Source organism: Uloborus diversus, chromosome 7, assembly GCF_026930045.1.
Source record: "Uloborus diversus isolate 005 chromosome 7, Udiv.v.3.1, whole genome shotgun sequence".
In the NCBI taxonomy this organism is placed as follows: Eukaryota; Metazoa; Arthropoda; class Arachnida; order Araneae; family Uloboridae; genus Uloborus; species Uloborus diversus.
Window position 1 is genome coordinate 116,119,367 of NC_072737.1, and position 21,485 is coordinate 116,140,851.

The following is a 21,485-nucleotide window of genomic DNA, read 5'->3' on the forward strand; positions in this document are numbered from 1 at the left end:
AGCATGCGTTTGTTGACCCGCCACGATGGTGTGACGTCATAGGAAAGATGTTGAATTGATTCTTGCTGTATGCATGTGGGAAACAATTTTAAAGAATTTAGTTTTAAACTGTAAATTGTGTTGAGTTGTTTCCTCAATGTAATTTATGCATGCTTTTGATATACGTCACGCCATCGCGTAGGGAGATAGGGAATGCTATTTAAGTGTGAACTCTCAATCAATCATTCTCTTATTGTTTCACCTCTTGTTTTACTATGTTGTGACTGCAGTCCAATGTTTTTCTGAGGTGCTGAGATTGTGCCTGGGAGCTGTGTGCTCCGGAGTTCCACGTAGTATAGTGGATTCTTTTTGAAAGATGTAGGAAGTTTTGTCGTTGAGCCCAGCTAGAAATGCGGGCATGTTCCAGTTGTTGCCTTGAGATGAGTTTTTAAGTGAGGGATTTTCTCTCTAAAATTGAGAGTTTAAATCAAGTTGTTTTTTTGCTGTGAAAAGGCCTAACAAACAGGACCATTGAAGGTCCACGCTCGTGAGCTGGATTGGATGTTCATTAGATGGACGGATGGTTCCTGTTGTCCAGGAGGACAGGTTTCTTTTCTGAATTGAGCATGGTGGCATGGAGTGGTCACGGACAATTTTGATATGGGATCCAAATTGGTGGATCGCGCCCTCACATGTTGTGCCAACTTTTAAGGAAGGAATAGCTTGTTTGGTATGAACTTTTTAACTCAGTTGTATGAACTATTCTGTTTATGGCATTGGACTTAAGGTTGTACTTATATTAATCTGGTCATATAAATTTTACTGGAACTTTAAACGATGCTATTTTTAAGAAATGTTTCCTACTGATATTTTTGGGGGGATTTTTTATTCAATTGTTGGGGAATGTGAATTTTATTTACACTTGTTATTATTTCCATGTTTTGACATATTTATTGTTTAATAAAATGTTTATTTAATTGTTAAATATGTGTCTGTAAGTCCTTTTTTCCCGAGCAGATCATTCCACAAATTTTCAGTTGGGTTTGCTAGCTTAAAACCTGCTTTTAGTTCTTTGAACTTCGGGTTTTAATTGAGCTATCAGTTTGAATTGTCCAACAAGTGGTAGCAGAGCATGGTTTGGTCTGCTTGGGTGAATGGAATCTTTAAGGTCATTGGAAATTGTGCTACTGGTCATATGAGATTTGAATGTTTTTTTAGAAAGGGATTTTTTTAAATGTTACCCTTGATAAAATATAGGCTCTCAATATGAAACATGGAGCAAATTTAAATATATATGTTGACCCCCCCCCCTGTAGTTTTTGACCAGTTTAGCTGTATTGTGTAAATATTTTTTCCCCACTAAAAATATAAGATGGCAATTTTAAAAGTTCGGCGCCAGGTTGAAAGGGAATGGTAAACACTTGAATTGAAAATCTTTTAGAAATTTTTCAAAATATATAAGAATTTTTTCCAATTGATGTTTAGCCGTAAGTTTTTAATAGCATATTATGTTTGGCAATTTATCGGCTGTAAATATAAGTAAAAGTTTTTCATCAATTGGTGTGATGCCGTGAATTTTTAATAGCATATAATGTTTAACTATTTGTCGGCTGTAAATATAAGAATTTGTCTCTCAAAACATAAAAAGCCCCCATTGGGGAATGTTTTGGAGACGGGGGGAATGACTTTGGATTTATTTCCTGGCAGGAAGCCTTTATTTAAAAATAAGTTTGGGGTTGTCTTGCATTTTTTTTTAGTCTTCCTCAATTGAAACTATCAATTGTTTCTGAAAAGAAATCTAATTAATGAAATGGAACTGAAATGTGTTCCTGGAAATTCTGAAATTATGAAAATTGAAATAAAGATGTTTTTTAGAGTTCGTGAATAAAACATTGCTTTAGAACTTGAGGCTAAAAGTGTCTCTGAAAGAAACTGAAACTAAAAATTGTTTCTCTAAGATTTAATGGATTTGAAACTGTGTGTTTTAAGGGTCTGAGTCTGGATTTGTTTCTGTGAGAAACTGGAATTGTTTCAGAACCCTGAATAATGGAAAAATTTAAATTAAGATTAGTTTCCAAAAATAAAAATTTGTGAAGGTATTTCAAAGTATGGAAAGTTTGAAACCAAAAATTAAAGAAAAGTTTGAAACTGTGTTTCAGGGGGTTTGAAACAAAGTGTTTCTGAAACCAAAAATTAAAGAAAAGTTTGAAACTGTGTGTTTCAGGGGGTTTGAAACTAAATGTTTCTGAGACCAAATTTAAGGAAAAGTTTGGAAACTAAATTTGTTTCCGAGGAAAAAATGAAATTTAGGTGTACTTTGGAAATTTGAATTTATGATGTGGGGTTTGGTTTCTTTTTGAAACTGAAACCAAAATTAAGAAAAAGGTTAGAAACTAAAATTTTGTTTCTTGAAATATAAATTAATGAAAAGTTGGAAACTAAATTTGTATCTGAATGGTTCAAATCTGAAACTGTGTGTTTCTAGAAATTTAGGTTTGTAAAAATCATGAAACTAAAATGTTTCTAAAAAAAAAAAAAAAGTTCAAAGAAAAATGTAAAGCTAAAAGAGTTTCTTTTGAAAAATTAAAAATTGAAACTAAAAAAAAAAATGTTTCTGTGTAAAATTGAAACAAAAAGTTGTTTCTGCAAATATAAGTTATGAGAAACTGAAATTTGTTTCTTTGAAGTTGAAACTAAAATGGTTTCATTGTTAAAAATATAAGAATATGAAATTAGTTTCAGTAATTGAATTGTTTGAAACTAAAATGTGTTTCTGAGATTTGAAACTAAATGTGTTCCATGAGGTCTTTTCTAAGAACTAGGAAACTGAAATTGTTTCTGGAACTTAAATTGAAACATTTGAAAATGAAATTGTTTCTAAAATTTAAAATTGTTTCTAGGATTTAAATTGTTGAAATAGAAACTGAAGTTTTATAAAAATTTAAAAGTGAAATTCATTTTAGAAAATATAAATGGGTTTTCATGAATATAAGATGGGGGGAATCCCAAAAATAAAAATGAAATTCTATCTAAAAACTCTACGTGAGAAGATAGGACTTTGATGAAAATCTAAAATGAAAATATATGTATTGATTTAAAAGTGTTTAAATAATGTTTTCAATGTGTTTATAGAATTGTTGTTCGAAATGTTTTTAAGTGTCTTTATGAATTGTCTCCAAGAGGGGGGAACTTGTTGGCCTAGAGCCATTATTTTTTTTCTTGGAGAAATTCCTAAAGTTTTAGAAGGATTAGAAAAGTTTCCAGAACTTGCTTCCTTCTTTTTTCGAACTTTGAAAGTCATCCCGTTATTTTACCGGCGCTCGAATCGTTTCCCAGAGCCAACATTCCCTGCATGCGTTTGTTGACCCGCCACGATGGTGTGACGCCATAGGAAAGATGTTGAGTTGATTCTTGCTGTATGCATGTGTGAAACAATTTTAAAGAATTTAGTTTTAAACTGTAAATTGTGTTGAGTTGTTTCCTCAATGTAATTTATGCATGCTTTTTGATATACGTCACGCCATCGCGTAGGGAGATAGGGAATGCTATTTAAGTGTGAACTCTCAATCAATCATTCTCTTATTGTTTCACCTCTTGTTTTACTATGTTGTGACTGCAGTCCAATGTTTTTCTGAGGTGCTGAGATTGTGCCTGGGAGCTGTGTGCTCCGGAGTTCCACGTAGTATAGTGGATTCTTTTTGAAAGATGTAGGAAGTTTTGTCGTTGAGCCCAGCTAGAAATGCGGGCATGTTCCAGTTGTTGCCTTGAGATGAGTTTTTAAGTGAGGGATTTTCTCTCTAAAATTGAGAGTTTAAATCAAGTTGTTTTTTTGCTGTGAAAAGGCCTAACAAACAGGACCATTGAAGGTCCACGCTCGAGAGCTGGATTGGATGTTCATTAGATGGACGGATGGTTCCTGTTGTCCAGGAGGACAGGTTTCTTTTCTGAATTGAGCATGGTGGCATGGAGTGGTCACGGACAATTTTGATATGGGATCCAAATTGGTGGATCGCGCCCTCACATGTTGTGTAGGACTCGACCGATGCATCGGCCTGGCCGATGCATCGGCGCCGATGGTTCAACAATTTAGCCATCGGCATCGGCATCGGCGGCCGATGCTAAATTGCAGGAAACATCGGCCCATCGGCCTTAAAAACATCGAAAAGCCGATGGAATTGGCCGATGTTTTTGAAAAAAAAGGACCTCTGATGATTATTGATTACCTTTTAATACAAAGTAAAGGTTGTTTTCATATAAAATTGTTTACTAAATTTCAGTATGAATTTCTATTTTAGTCTCCCCTGAAAGAGTTTTTCATACTGCATTCAGGTACCAAACAAGTTAATTATTGCGTTGTTTCTTGCTGTTGGATGTATGTATCTCTCATAAGTCATAACTCCAAAATGGTAAACTGTAGAAGGATAAGTTTTCGCATGTGGGGTGTGCGTACGTTCCAGTTGTGCACTTCCCTTTTTGTTTTCGATCGGGTGTTCTGAAAAGCCTGTTTACTCATGTTTTGTGGCTATTAGTTACTTATTTCAACGCAAAACTAATATAGCGTCTCAGACTGATGATCATTTGGTGATATATATTGCCGAATTGGAGACCATGGAAACAAATATGAGATGGCGAAACCGGTTTTTGTGTCATTTTGTTAGATTCCCGTTGAGCCGACGGTAATTTTTAATTTTTCGATATTTGTAATATAAATCACAGTAATGCAGTCTTTTCTGTATTGCTTCGACGGAGTTACAAGTTTGGGGCCCTATTTCTCTATCACAGAAGTTGTAAAACATTTATCATTTGCATTTTCGTAACTCCTACGGTGCCCCTATGGTTATGGGGCCTCTCGTGCAATTGCAACATTTGCTATATTTTGAATCCGCCACTACACGTCAAAACAAACTTGGGTGCAAGTTTTGAAAGGGTTTATTCTGAATGTTTATGATTATTTTGAATCCTATTTTTTACGACTATTTTTTGAATTTCCGAGAACACTTGTGTGCCCCTCCTCCCACTTCCTCAATTTCTGAAATTAAACTCTAGTTGTACTTCCGAGTTGTTTAAAACTAACACCATTCATAAAATTAGAGATTTTTTTCTTCAAACTTATCTATTGTTTAGAAAGAATTTAGAGCATTAATGTCAGAAATTGATTAAAGACGTTTTGAATGGTGATATAAATCGGAAATCGAAGGGACTTTTGAATTTTTTCTTCGGAAATGCTGAAATAGATTCAGAAACTCTTCCAAAGCGTTGATTTTAGCGGTTCTGTACTAAAAAAATTAGGCCGAGGTTGGGGCCGAAGTGTGAGTCACTGCAAAATCAGAGGGTGACCCCCCCCCCCTTCCCATTTTGTAATGCGCCATCTCTTTTGTATCATTAATAGCGATCGATTTTTTTTCTGTTGCAAGTAACTATTTTTATGTATTTATATAAAATCAATGAATAAGTTATTTTCGTTTTTTATAGAAAAGTTTCAAGGATTTTCTATTATGCAATTTTTTAAATTTCAAAAAAATATTGTTAAATTGAACAATTTAATTTGAACTTGTTTGTAAAGCTTCATAAAAGATTAAATAATCAAATTGTTCAATATTATGTGTGCCAACATCAGATCAAGTAGTATATGTATTCAGTTATTAACTTGGTGTAAATATTGAGTTTGTTTATCGTAGTTGCGTTTTAAGAGCCTCGCTCTTTTCATAGCTATTTTTTTTTCCAGCAAAATTTATGTCACTGTTTTAGATTTTTGAAAAATGCAAAATTTTCTATTCATAAATTTCAAATAAGTATAAAAATATTCCTATTATGATTTAGTATTGTAATTTATCTGTTACCTTTTTTGTTTAATTTGATGACTAAAAAATGTCTACGTGCAATCTTTCCAATTTAATTGCGTAATTTGTTGACGGTTTCATAGTTTTATTCTTAAAATTTTTTTTTAATGATTTAACAACATAATTTAATGTTTTTTTAACTATGTTTAGTGTACCTAAATCCATACATCATTACAATATTACTGAAATCTTAGTTATATGTTCAATTTTTAAAAAAAATCAATTGGTTATTAAACAGTCTCTTTGTTTTTTTTTCCTTTTTTCTTTCTTTTTTTTTTCTCTGACTGTTGTTCTTTCTCTTTCATCATACAGCAGTCAAAAAAAGAGAAGCATAACTACACCCTATACAGATTGTACGTAGTACAATCCAAAAGTTCGGGCACAAGCTGTATAACACCTTACCTAGAATAGTTCATATTACAGAAGCACATCCACCTTCAAAAGGTTACCTTGAGGGACTATGTACTTCTGCCAGTGTTCATATAACTTTTGGAAACTCTTCTGGAAGCCATTTTTCGCTACCTTCTATGATGCAGCTTTATCTTCTCCTGACGGAAGAAAGCGGCGTCCATGCAAATGTTTTTTTGCTGAGAACAGGTAAAAGTCACACGGAGCTAAGTCCGACGAAACGTAATGTTAATTGTTTGTCATATCAGAGTACTGACCAATCGAACCGTGCATCCTCAGCATGAAAGTCGCCTTCTTCCCCACGTTGAAGTTAAAGCAGCAGCTCAAGAGGCCTTACAGGAGGTTGCGAAAAATGTCTTCCAGGAGTATTTCTAAAAACTATACGAACGTTGGCAGAAGTGCATAGTCGTCCAAGGTGACTATTTTGTAGATAGATGTGCTTCGGTAATGTGAACTATTCAGGGTAAGGTTTTATACAACTTGTCCTCTAACTTTTAGATCATACTACGTACGTATGAGTTTTCAACTTTCTATTTCATAACGTTTTTGAGTGACGTAAGTTTACGCGTATGAAGACATCAAAAGAGAATTAGCGATGATTAGCTGAGGAGGCGTTCAAAATGGATATTTCGGTCATCTACATGTTCTTAGGTACATATGCATGTACAGATGTGCCGAAAAAAACTTGTGAAGTTTAAATTGGGTGTTCGTAAAATAGAAATTTAGATCAAAATCTGATTTTTTTTTTTGTGATTACAATTCCTTTTTCGTAGAAAGGAAGTAAAGTGAAATGAATCAATGATCTTTAAAATCCCTGACAATTTTATCAATTTATTTCTGTTTGATTTTTCTTTTTTGCCATCGGCCAAAGGCATCGGCCATCGGCAATCGGCCATTTGGAGGAAAACAATCGGCCATCGGCCATCGGCCATCTTTGAACAATCGGCCAACAATCGGCATCGGCCCATCGGCCAAAAAATGCCATCGGTCGAGCCCTAATGTTGTGCCAACTTTTAAGGAAGGAATAGCTTGTTTGGTATGAACTTTTTAACTCGTTCATATGAACTATTCTGTTTATGGCATTGGACTCAAGGTTGTACTTATATTAATCTAGTCATATAAATTTTACTGGAACTTTAAACGATACTATTTTTAAGAAATGTTTCCTACTGATATTTTTGGGGGGATTTTTTATTCAATTGTTGGGGAATGTGAATTTTATTTACACTTGTTATTATTTCCATGTTTTGACATATTTATTGTTTAATAAAATGTTTATTTAATTGTTAAATATGTGTCTGTAAGTCCTTTCTTCCCGAGCAGATCATTCCACAAATTTTCAGTTGGGTTTGCTAGCTTAAAACCTGCTTTTAGTTCTTTGAACTTCGGGTTTTGATTGAGCTATCAGTTTGAATTGCCCAACACATGCCAACATTGAAACACGTCCATCGCCGGAAATTGCGTGTCTTGTTTGAGATTTCAATCCCTTTGCTTCCAGAAAATCTTTCAATTGTTTAGAAAGTTTTGAAGTATTTTATTATATGCAACCCAAACTCAACTCATTTTATTTATTACTAGCAGTACCTGCACAGCGATAACCATGCTAAAAATTTAATGGAAGTCCGTTGAATAAAAAAAATTGACGTCCCCTCCCCCTCTGATGTGAAATGATCATTTTCCTTTGTATAAAATGCATGCACACCTTTTCAAAAAAAAAAAAAAAAAACTATTGAAGTTTCTTTGGAATTTAAAACTTTTTGTCAAATCATTAAATTAGATTTACAGTTGCTTTAAAACTCTATTTAGCGAGTGAAGCGGTTTTTACTGCAATTTTAAATATTTTGACAAATAAACAAAAAAAGACGTCAAATAATATCTTTCAAATGTAAAAATAGTTCCGCAACTCTATTGGTTATAGCCAAACTCGCCCAGCAACCACGCTATCACAGGGCTCATAGTCCTCCTATATCTCCTATATTTCCTATATTTTCACAATTTGTCAGATATTCTCCTATATTTTCTCACTAACTCCTATATTTTCTTCATCAGATGTTAAATTCTACACAAAAATGCAAAAACTTTTGATCAATTTTTCTTCTTTCTCCCCTGCACTGTGCATTCTTACATCTTTAATGTTGGCATTTGTACTGAACTTCTGTTTGATTATTTTTATTAAATATACAAAATAGATGATTTTACTTAGCAACTTTAAACTTGTTTTCAATTAATTCCTTTTTTTTCAGTGAGTTTACTTTGTAATTTTAATAGTATAACATGTTAACTTAAGTGTACTGCAGTAAAGGTTTTGAAAGCTTTTAATTTTGTCACATATAACCTTACATGTAGTTGAAATGACCGGCTGTAGCTCAAACGATTGTTTTTAAAAATGCTACATACAGATTTTGGCACCAATTCAAATTTGGGTACTTCAAATGTTTCGAAGTTTGTAGCTTGCTAAAAAATGTAACTATCTCAGTGAAAAAAGTGTCATTTTATAGGATTTTGTCTGCTTTTTTCAAATTTGTACTAATTTTCTGCTTAGATTTTCCAAAGATTTCAGAATTCGTTCTTATCAGAAATTTGTTTTTTTTTTTTTGGCTCATTTTTTTCTATCTACTACGTTATAGTTAAATTGGAGAGGATAATAGATGGATCTATGCTCCACTTAGACTCTCGTCTCTAACACCCCCTTTCGTTTGGCAGATTAGGTAAAATTCACCCTTTATTCATGTGTGCATATATAAATACACACATTAACTGTATGTTATGGATAATGCCGTTACAGTGAGCGCGAAGGGTAATTGAATCAGTTACTTTAATGAATCAATTCCTCAAAAGTGAAATGAAATCCAGTTTTAACATTAAAAAATTGCAGAATATTTGAATCAAACTTGCCGCTTAAATGAATCAGGCCTAAGAGACTGACCATTTCTCAAAAACATGATGCATTAGCACAGTCTTTTTTTCTTTGCCTTTGTTTAGAAAAATTAGTTTCTTTTTCTGTAAATAGTAAAACGATGGGGAGGCAGAGTGTTGCACACTTTTTGTAATGATTTTCTCATGATATGTCCAACAGAACCAGTGAAATGAGAGAAACATGGAATTGAACGAACTTTTTAACTTTTCATCGTTAGTGTTAGCATTGAAGCAATGACGTACCAATATTGAGAACTATGGGTAGATTTATGACATTGAAAAAAGAATGTTTATGCAAATTAGCATAAAATGCTGTAACCGCCGCTACGCGGCCCAAGTTTAACTGATGGCTAATTCAGTCTGTTATGTTCTGTTCTTTGAGAGTGTAATGTGTTTGTGTTGCAGCGCCAGAGTGTCGCTAATAAAGGTGTTTTTTTGCACAAGGTGTTAAGTGCTTTTTTGACTTAGAGCTATCGAAGTTGGTAATTTTGGCCAACAAATATGGTCCGTCTCACAGGAGCTGTGTGGATATACGCTCCTAAGAATCAGTGAAATTCAAGTGATACAGTGCATTTAGTTGCGAAAGTATTACGCTTATATCGTTATAAGGTAAGTGAACGCTTATACGATTGTACCATGTCTGAAACTCTTAAAGAACTATTATCGAGAAAGCGAGTTCTCAAAATACAACTTACGAAGTTCAAACAAAAGGTATCAGTGACTGAGTTTGAAATTAGTGACTTTGAACTATTAGAACGTAAGCATAAAGATTTAGAATTGGAATTAAAGGCTTGTTTTAAATCTATTTATGTTGCATGTAATGAAGATGCTACTGAGTCTTTTGAAAAAGAGCAAGAAGAAATTAACTATGTTTTAGATGAATTGGCCTATGAATTACACCGAAAGCATTCAAAAGCGAAAAGTGACTTTAAGGTTAATTCGAGGGTTGAATCGAACTCGAATGCCGAGACAAATGTTAAGTTGCCTAAAATGAACTTACCGTCGTTTTCAGGAAATTTGCACGAGTGGCTTTCCTTTAAAGATATATTTCTTGCAAGCATTCATCAGAACAAGAATTTGTCTGATGCAATGAAATTACAGTATTTAAAATCATCGTTAAAAGGCGATGCTTTTCGGATTGTTCAATCGATTTCAATTGTAGATAGTAATTATGCAGTAGCTTGGTCTCTGCTAGAGGAACATTATTCAAATTCCCGGGAACAAGTTTATGCTCATCTAAAGCGCTTTTTTAGAATTCCTGCAATTCAAAATGAATCTGCCGCAGCAATCTTAAATTTAATAGATATAAGCACTGAGTGTGTGAGGTCTTTAGAAATGTTAGATCAAAAGGTAGATGGTTTTTCGTCTGTAATTCTAACTTTTATTTTAAGTCAAAAGTTAGATACAAACCCTAAGCTATGGTGGGAAAGGAATCTGAAAAAAGATAATTTGCCGAAGGTATCGGAATTATTAGACTTTTTGAAAGATCATGCGCGTACTTTAAATGCTTTAAAAACAAATGTAAATGTTAAGCAAAACCAGGCAAAAACGGCCGCAATGGTTTCCGGTGTAGTAGATAAAGTTTTGCAAAAGTGCATAATTTGTGGTAAAGGAAATCATAACATTTCCTCTTGCTATCAATTTCTTAAATTAAACGCAAGAGATAGAGTAAAAGCTCTTAAGAAGCACAATTTATGTTTTCTGTGTTTTGATAGAAATCATGCGTCAAGAAATTGCGTTTCAAAATCTCTGTGTAATACTTGCAATAAAAAGCATAATACTCTTTTATGTTTTGATACCAGGAAAAAATCTAATTTGCTTACTGGTTCGCGAGGTCAGTTGAACGCAGTGGAAGTAAATACTAACGAGGTTTCCCAGGGGGTCGTATTAGAATCAAACATAAATCATTTGAACGTAGATGCGAGTCCGTTTGAACCAATTAGTGACAAGCAAAGTTTTGCAGGGTATTCCAACGAATCATTTCAACCGAAGAGAGTTTTATTAAGTACAGCGATTGTTTATATCAAAAGTAGGGTTGGAAATTTCTTTCCTGCTAAGTGTTTGTTAGATTGTGGCTCGCAGAGCCAATTTATGAGTTGCAAATTAGCGGACAAATTAGAACTGAGAAAAGAAAAAGCAAATGTTTCCGTATCTTGTTTGACTGGGGTGTCAATGAATGTTAAATTTAAAACATCAGCTGTGATTCATAACAAGGGTGGAGGTTATTCTCGGGTATTGGATTTTTTAATTGTTCCGAAAATAACTCAAATTACTCCTGTTAGTCATGTAACTATCTCGGAGATGGGAATATTTGAGAATGTTAACTTAGCTGATTCTGAGTTTAATAAGCCAGGGAAAATTGAATTGCTATTAGGAGCAAAAGTGTTCTTAGAATTATTAAGATTTGGTCAATTGCATGTACCTAATTCTAATTTAGTATTGCAAAATACCTTGTTTGGCTTTATAGTGGGTGGTAGTACCAAAGATAATTCCCAGCCTAAAGACTTCCATTGCGGGTTAATTAATGAGGCAGAATTAACTATGGAAATCAAGAAATTCTGGGAAATTGAAAATATTGACGAAACAGATCAATTTAAAAGTTCCAAAGAAATTGAGTGCAATAAGCATTTCTTAAAAACTCACAAACGAGATCAGTCGGGAAGATTTGTAGTTCAAATGCCTTTTAAACAGGATCTGCGGTTATTAGGAGATTCGAAACAAATCGCCATAAAAAGATTAAATTCTTTATGGAATCGATTGAACAAAAATCCAATGCTCGCAGATTTGTATTGTAAATTTATGACGGAGTACAAACGTTTAGGTCACATGGAAAGAGTAATGGAAACTAAAGACCCTACTCCATGTTATGATTTACCTCATCACGGTGTCTATAGGCCTGAGAAAAACTCAACAAAACTTAGAGTAGTGTTTAATGGCTCGCAGATAACTTCTACAGGGGAATCGTTAAATTCCTTGCAAATGAATGGCGGAGTTATCCAAAAAGATTTGTTTTCTATAATTTTAAGGTTCAGGACTCATCGTTATGCATTTGCTGCAGACGTCCGAATGATGTACAGAATGATTAATGTGGATGAAAGTCAACGTGACTTGCAAAGAATTGTATGGAAAAATTCTAAAAATGAAGAGGTCAAGACTTATAGGTTATGTAGGGTAACATATGGTACAACAAGAGCACCATACCTCGCCATGAGATGTCTCAAGCAGTTAAGTGTAGATGGGGAACAGCAGTATCCAAAAGCTTCAACCATTGTGAAGTCAGACTTCTATATGGACGATGTTCTGACCGGAGCGGCGGATTTAGAGACTGCGAAGGATCTTAAAGAGGAAATTATAGAACTGTTAGGAAGTTGTGGAATGCATCTTCACAAGTGGTGCGGCAATCATCCAGAGTTGATTGATACATCATCAGATGCAGATTGCTACGATTTTGATAAGCTGAGTGACACGAAAACTTTAGGACTGTTATGGAAATCACAGAATGATGTTTTTGCTTTTAATTTATCCTGCGAAGATCAACCTAAAGTTACGAAAAGAACTGTCTTATCTAAAATTGCGCGAATATTTGATCCATTGGGGCTGCTTGGCCCCATAGTAACAAAAGCTAAAATTATTCTTCAGCGCTTATGGAAGTTACAACTAGATTGGGATGAATCTATACCTAAAAAGGAAACTGAAGAATGGCTTCGGTTTATTCATGCCCTCAAGAAAATTAGTAACGTTTACGTCGACAGATATGTTTTGACTGAAACTCCAGTTGTCAAGACAATTGTCGGCTTTTCCGATGCTTCAGAATGTGCGTATGGAGCTTGCGTTTATATGGTTTCGTCCAATGAAAGAAACTCATCCTGCTCCAAATTACTCTGCAGCAAAAGCAGAGTTGCTCCAATTAAAACCGTTACAGTTCCACGGCTGGAATTGTGTGCAGCAGTTTTATTAGCGAAGTTGGTGACAAAAGTGCTAAGAGTTCTCAACTTAATGGATAATTTGATTTACTTATACTCAGACAGTACTATGTGCTAGCATGGCTACAAAGATCACCATGTGAGTTAAAAACTTTTGTTGCTTCACGAGTAGCTACAATTCAGAGATTGACAGATATCAATCGTTGGTTTCACGTAAAATCGGAGGAGAATGCGGCTGATTTGGTATCGCGTGGGTTGGACCCTGAACCAGGCTTGGAGTAATCGCTGATTACGTAATCGTAATCTGCGTAATCGATTACATTTTGGTGTAATTGTAATCATAATCATAATCTGTCAATGGGACACTCGTAATCTTGTAATCGTAATTTTAATCAAGTGTTTCTTGCATAATCGTAATTGTAATCTAAGTTTAGATAATCGTAATTTTGTTCCGTAATCGTGTAATCCCGACTTGCTGAAAGTGAAAACTTTCAAGTTGCGTTTCTACAATGCTATGCAGACGATGGGATCTGGACTGAGGAAAAGATAAGACTTCAATAGAAACATACAAAGGACTAGACAGCAGAGCCTTTAGGCCCTGCTGCTAAATGTAGGTGTCATTGACAGGGACGCGTCCCCAAGTTGGATTGGTCATCAATTTTCCTTTTCATCTGTGAATGATAGACAAACAAGCGGAGCTACCACCTCGGAAAGAGAACAATATCAACTGCTGTACGAACACATGTTTTCGTTTCGACAAAGTTCTAAAAAAACAGTTTTATGCCTTTGGTGTTTTTTTTTTTTACTTTCATTGGCGGAAGAGGAGTAATTTTGTCAAAAGAAGAGCGAATTTGGATTTGCACTTCAGTGCTCATTCACACGCACTATCTTAACGGTTCTTTGATTTTTGTGATGACATCACTCTGATAAGTGATTTTTCAAAATATTTTCACATCTAATTTAATCTTAAATTTATGCTTTATATTTCAATGCTGATACTTTTTAATAGGTATATAAGAGAAAAAAGTTTGCATTTAAAGATTTTAAAAACATTAGTTTTAACCTTTGTAAAAACACTTGTTTTTGAAATTGAGATATAAAAATATCATTATAAAATGCTTATGCATGTGGGGGAAAAAATAATGCCTGGAAATCATAGCAAAACTTATTATACTCATTTTTAATTTTAAAGTGCTTTCCAATTATATTGCTTTAAGAGTGTTCAAGCACCATCTTGAGGACCTCCTGACCAAAAATTTGCAATACTCTAATACGACAGTAGAAAGCTGTTGTCAGCACTAACTTCTAGAATGAGTCACTATGAAGAATCGGAAGCATTTCAAGTGGCTTCATTTTTAGACCCAAGGCTCAAATGCAACTGGTATGATTCAAGCACAAAAAATAAAATAAAAGAAATTATCAAGGAAGAAATAATGTCTAACAAAGACTGTCATAACATTTGCACTAAATCAGAAGATAAGGACACAAAAGATGTGTCACCAAAACAACCTGCAAAAAAAGGGAAATTGTTCGCATTTTTAGAAAAACCAGCCAGCACTTACAAAAATAATAATTCCTTAATACAGGAGAAAATCGAAAGCGAAATAAATGCGTATGAAACTAGCGCACCAAATGAGCATAATATTGATCCCCTAGAATACTGGGGATCCAATATTCATTAGGGTGGTCTAAAAAAGGCCTTTTTAAAAAAAATTCCTTATTTTTATTGGTCCTACCCCCTCATTTGGTTCCATCTGAGTAAAAAATAATTATTGTGAAGTTTGAGCTCATAATTTTAACATTTAGAGGTAGCTCAACAGCCTCAAAGTTCCGCGTTTTACCATTTTATGCCATAAATGCAGATAGAAATAAAATTGACGCTAGGAAAAGCATATAATTTATTTAATTAAAATTGCCCGCATTTTGTAAGTTAAAAATAGTTACACAATAATAATATTTCAACAGTTATGTATATGACTTTCCTTAGTGCACATTACAAACTCTGCTTTTTACATCCGGGATAAGCTCGTCAATGTTCTGCGACAACTTGCAACAAGAATTGGAATTGTTCTTCATTGTGTGTCATTTTTCCATTAAACTCTTTTATAAGGGCTATAATGCCCCTTTCAACATTATCATTAACAACTGAAATTCCTTGAATAATCCTTTTTGCTTTCTTAAAATCCTCCTGAAGCTCCCAGATTTCTGGATCTACGTGAATGAAGGTATCAATAAACCCATGCTTTGAAAAAATGAAATTGACCCCTTTGTCACAAGTTCTTCAAATTTCATATTCATAAAATGTTTTAGAAAATCTTAGGGCGCTTCACCACATTATTTTTCCTGTTTACTTCATTCATCGACTTCACATTGTCTTTTAATGCAGTATGACACTTTATTGGCAAAAAGGGCTAATGTCACGAGCTCTTCTGACAAATATCACAGGTTATTGGCAAATTTCTGCGTTGCAGTTGTGCTTATGTCTTCATCAATCTTTTTATACTTCAATAACAATTTCATTAAAATCGTTATACGGTGCATTTTGAGGCATAGAAGCAGTCATACAAGCCTTTAAATACACACGTACAACAAATATGCATATTTTATGCAATACCTTTTCTTCTATTGTCGTGATGGTAAATTGTATTGTTTCAAAACATCCATGTTTTGAAACAATACAAAATTTTGGACATCTATCTAGCATGACTCATAGACCCAGGTGCTACAAATTAGATACCATGTGGCGGAGCTTTACAGAGAAATATTAAGCATAGTTCAAGACAGTCACCACTCGATAGTCACCTCTCGCTTGCATGTCATGCAGTAATCTTTCAGCAAATACTATTGTATCATCCTTTACATCTGTCACTTGTGCTAAAATGTCCTTGTTGTTGATGTCTATGATGTATTAGTCTTTGTCTATGAATTTCCAGTAGGCCTGGAATCGTCTGGTGCGGAAGAAAAACCCAAACATTTATTAAACACTGCACCAATAATTAATTCCATAATGTGATGTCGACATGGAAAATATAGTAACCCTTTCTTTAGTTTTTGCTTTAGTAAAACACGGGTACCCTTGCTTTCCCCGGTATTAACACTCGTTGTGTCAAAGCACATTGCAGAAACTTTGTCAGTTAGGCACCAGTCCTGCAAAGCTCACCTTTTTTTGTGTCATTGTACTTCTGTTTTTGTTTTGTTTTTTTCAATAACTTCCATTGTTAATAAAGTTTTTCCAACTTGGGCTTACAGTTTTGTGGTCTTTGTACAGGTATTCTGGCTTTCTGCCAAAATTTTATTTCTTCTGTTGTATTTCTTGAAGATTCTCTTACAGTTTTCTTTAATTCAATATGGTTATAAAGAAACATACCCAATGCTATACAAATTGAAGGTAGTTTACTACCTGTCAGCTCACTTATGGTTGAATTAAGAAGATAAACCTCTGATTTTGATCTAATTGATATATTTGCCATGCTCAGTTATTTTAAAGTAAAGAGACATATGCATTTCAAAAATAAGTGCAAACTGCCATTCCAACAGTAGTGAAATCAAAACCAAAACAATTAAAAATTCATACATAAGCAACAATAAGTTGAAAATTTATTCGATCACGACTGTTAAAGGAATAGATTTTATGTATTTACTTGTATTTATAAAAGTATATTCATAATGGCTATTGTTAAGCCTCTATATAAAATAGCAATTTTATAAAGCAATTGTTTTCTCGTTAATAAAAATAGCAATTGTATTTTACCTTAGTCAGGTCAATGATTGTGTGTCGTACGCGTTCTATTCAGCAATGATGAAAACTTTATCTGCGTTGAGCTACCTCTAAATATTATCGAAATATTTTCAAATTTTGTCTGATTTATTTTTTAATACATTGGAACAAAATGGGAGGGTAGGACTCAAAAAATTTTCACCTTCGAAATTTTGGACCACCCTAATATTCATGTATATCCATTACTGAGCAAAATTGCTCCCAAGTACTTGTCAATTTGTGCATCATCTGCACCTGTTGAGCTGTTATTCAGTATTGCCTGAAAGTTTTATACCTCACAGAGAATGAGGATGAAACATGATACATTTAAAGCATTGGTATTATTAAAATGCAATAAAAAATTGTCTTGATTGCAGTATTTATTTTGAACATTTATTTTCCTATCATTTATTTATACTATTTGAATATATTTTAATACTATGCATGTTTTGCATGTTTTTTTTTTTTTTTTCAAAAAATAGGTTGAATTAAATAATATTATAGCAAATTGTAGAGAATAGAATGTAGAAATATAGTACATAAATTTTAGAAACTGTATTTGTTGCATGAAAAATAATAATGAAAATTTAAATCATGTACAAAATGCATTATAATGTGGCAAGTCATTTGGATATAGGACACCTAATTACCTGTGCAGGATATATAGTCAAAATAGTTATGTAGCATTTAAAAGCACAATCAAAAATCATAATTTTTTAACTATGACATTGTTGCTGCAAAATAATAATGAGAATAATATAGTATATGTGTGCATGTCATTTCCTCTCACGAGTCTGTAATCGTAATCAAAATCGTAATCGGCACATCGTAATTGTAATCGATTACATTTTTGACGTAATCTAATCGTTGCTGTAATCGTAATTACGTTTTGGCAGAGCATTATAATCGTAATCATAATTGTAATCTCCTATTTTTCAAGCTGGTAATCATAATCGTAATCGATTACATTTTCTCGTAATTAACTCCAAGCCTGCCCTGAACAATTGATAAATAATGACTTTTGGTTTAACGGTCCACCTTTTCTAAAGCAGGACCCTCCTAACTTTCTTTTCGATCATGAAAATGTGGAACTTGGTGATGAATCTTATCTAAAAGAGATTAAATGTTTGACTGTTGAAAACCAACCTACTGTAGAGTTAAAAAATGACTGTGAATTTTCTTTTGTAAATGAATTTTTAAATTTGAGTAATAATTATGACAAAATTCTTCGCATACTTTGTTATGTTTGTAGGTTTATTCATAATTTAAAAAGTAAAGATAATAGATTAACTGGAGTTATCACTTCAAAAGAAATATGTGATGCTGAAATTTTAGTTATTAAAGCAGCACAATTATCTTTAAATGATAAATGTAAAACAAAAAGGGCAGGTAAGTTACGTAATTTAAATCCATTTATTGATGAAAATGGTGTCCATAGAGTAGGTGGTCGGCTTGAAAAAGCATCTTTGCCTTTCAATCATAAATGTCCTATTCTTTTGCCAAAAAACTCGAAGTTAAGTGAAATTATATTTTACACCTATCATTTAAAATTATTGCATGCAGGTCCGCAAGCTTTATTAAATGTTGTTCGTACAAAATTTTGGCCTTTAGGAGGTAGAAATTTAGCTAAAAAATGTGTTCATTCCTGTGTTACTTGTTTTAAGTGTAAACCTATTTTAGCATCTCAAATTATGAGTAACTTACCCAGTGAAAGAGAAAACATTTCTTATGTCTTTAATTACACGGGTTTGGATCTATGCGGTCATTTTTACGTTAAGTTTAAAAATCAACGAAAGGGTGTTCTGAATAAAGTTTACATTTGTGTATGTATATGTTTTGTAACCCGAGCAATTCATCTTGAATTGCTCTCAGATTTAACTACAGATGCCTTAATAGCAACTCTTAAAAGATTTTTTGCTAGACGCGGAAGGTGTTCCAAAATATTTACAGATAATGCGACCAATTTCGTTGGAGCCAATGCTCAGTTAAAAAAGTGGTTTAGTATGATTAATTTTCCAGATGAAAAATTAGCTTCTTTCTTTAATTCTGAAGGTATTGATTGGTCGTTCATCCCTCCTAAATCCCCCCATTTTGGTGGACTTTGGGAGGCTAGTGTAAAATCTGTTAAACACCATTTGAAACGGGTAATGTCAAATTTAAGACTCACTTATGAGGAATTTGAAACTGTAATTATTCAAATTGAAGGGGTTTTAAATTCGCGACCTCTTACTCCTTTGTCAAATGATGATGATGACTTTCAATGTTTAACCCCAGGTCACTTTTTAGTTGGTTGGCCAATTTCTGCAATTGCAGAGCCTCAACTACTTGATATAAATGATTATAGGTTAAGCCGCTGGCAAAGAACCGCTAAGGTAATCCAAACTATTTGGAAAAAATTGAAAACGGACTATTTAAGCGCACTTCAACAACGCTCAAAATGGATCTTTGCAAAGGATAATGTTAAATTGGGCTCTTTAGTTTTGATAAACGAAGACAATTTACCATGTTGCAAGTGGTTAATTGGTAGAATTATACAACTGCATAAAGGTTCCGATGATAAAGTTAAGAGTTGTGAAGATTCGAACTGCAACAGGTGAACTTAAAAGATCGGTAAACAAGATTGCTCTTTTACCAATTGAAAATTGATTTGTGCTTAGTGTTATTTTGTATTTGTGCTATATTATTGTCTATTTTGTGATGGACTCTTTGTTTTTTTTTTCTTTTCATTTGATTTCTTTATGAAGTTTTCTTTAATATGAATGATTAACGTTTTGAAAATTTTTGTAAAATTTATCAAGGCCGGCGGTATGTTTATGCAAATTAGTATAAAATGCTGTAACCGCAGCTACACGGCCCAAAGTTTAACTGATGGCTAATTCAGTCTGTTATGTTCTGTTCTTTGAGAGTGTAATGTGTTTGTGTTGCAGCGCCAGAGTGTCGCTAATAAAGGTGTTTTTTTGCACAAGGTGTTAAGTGCTTTTTTGACTTAGAGCTATCGAAGTTGGTAATTTTGGCCAACAAAGAATGTCCAAATTAATTATTACCTGGTTTTAGCAATCAATAAGAGATGTATTTTCCGAAGTACGTAAGCTAAAATCTGAATTTTTTAATTGCTTTTTCATACTGTTTTAGGAAAAAATTCTTTAAATAATCAGAGAATGGATAATTTGGCAGTATACTTCTTATGATATCACGTTTGACCAAAAATTTAATAAAGTTCTCTGAAATTGTATGGTGAATTCCACGTTTTAAAAAAAAGAAGAAAAAACACGCACACACAATTTTGCTTAGTTGAATCAAAGTTGTCTTAAACGAACAGGATTAATATAAGTAACCATGGGTACAAACATTCATTTGCTCTCACTGTGACTCTTTTCATTGCTATGACTTCATGAATTCTGGAATTGTATTGATACTGGCTCTCTGTTTTTTATATTTTTTTAGGGCTCCAAACATACTAGATGCTATACGTTTTTGAAATTCCTTTTGTTTTGTTTATTGTTGTTGTCAAACTCCTATATTTTTCCTTTTAAAATCCTATATATTTTACTACCAAACTCCTATATATTTTGCTATCTAACTCCTATATTTTTCCTGTTAAACTCCTATATATTTTTTTCCACTTGCTATGAGCCTTGATCATAATCCATCCATCTAACGAAAAAAACCCGTGGAACATTCAAAAATCGTCAGAAAAAAAAGAAGAAAATGTCGTACATTTCACTCGGATAAAACAAATCAAAAATTTTTCTTCCAAAACAAATTGCCAAAACCATGAATTACATTTACGATTGCTTTAAAATAATAATCCTAGACTGAACTGCTCAGCACCTAATGCATCAAGCGACCATGCTACCGGAACCCAGGACTTGTGCGAAGTGAAGCGGATGTTTTTTCTTGGCAATAATAAATGTATCATCAAACAAACAAAAAAGTATAAAATTACATTAACAGTAGCTTTCAAATCTTTATATATTAAGAGCGGCATTGCCCGGCTTTGCCCGGTATACTTTGAGAATAAAAATTGTGTCAAGTGATGTATATTCAGCGATCAGGCTTAAATAAAAGAAAAAAAAACATCACGCAAAATTACCCTTACAAACAATGACGACAGATATTAAAATACTTTTAATAAATTAAAATGCGAAAGATGGATTTTAAAAGCATAACCATGGAAACACAAACTAAAATAAGTTTAAGAAATTAAATGCTAAGTAAGGAAAGAAGCAATGGATTCAAAAAGCATAACCGTGGAAACGCGAAAATAAGACGGTTGACAACCTGAATCAGCATGACATCTTTCGAACTTGAATTAAAAACGCTTGTAACTTTTTTCCTTTGAAGATAGAAGCTAATGGTGTCAAAAAGAAAACTGTGGGACAATTCCTTCACTTTTTATTGATAGATTGAATGAAGAAAGTAGTGCCTAAATTTCAGCTAAGCCTAAAATAGTTCGAGCTTAAAACGCAAGTTACTCTTGCCGTAATCAAGTTAGAGCATTGAAACAAATTGTTTAGAACATGGAAAATTCTACCCTTTTCAACCATATATAACATTAATATGTGCAAGCAATTTTTCACTCCCATATTTGGGAATTTATGTGAAATTTGGCCTAAATTGGAATAAAAAAAGAACTATTTATCTTTTTTTTTTTTTTTTTCG

General features: G+C 33.3%; 1 protein-coding gene across 1 annotated transcript in view; it reads left to right on the forward strand.

The window, feature by feature from the left end:
• Positions 1-21,485, forward strand: part of LOC129226853 (tyrosine-protein phosphatase non-receptor type 13-like) — a 72,870-nt gene that overhangs the window by 33,348 nt on the left and 18,037 nt on the right. The gene's annotated exons all lie outside the window — the stretch shown is intronic.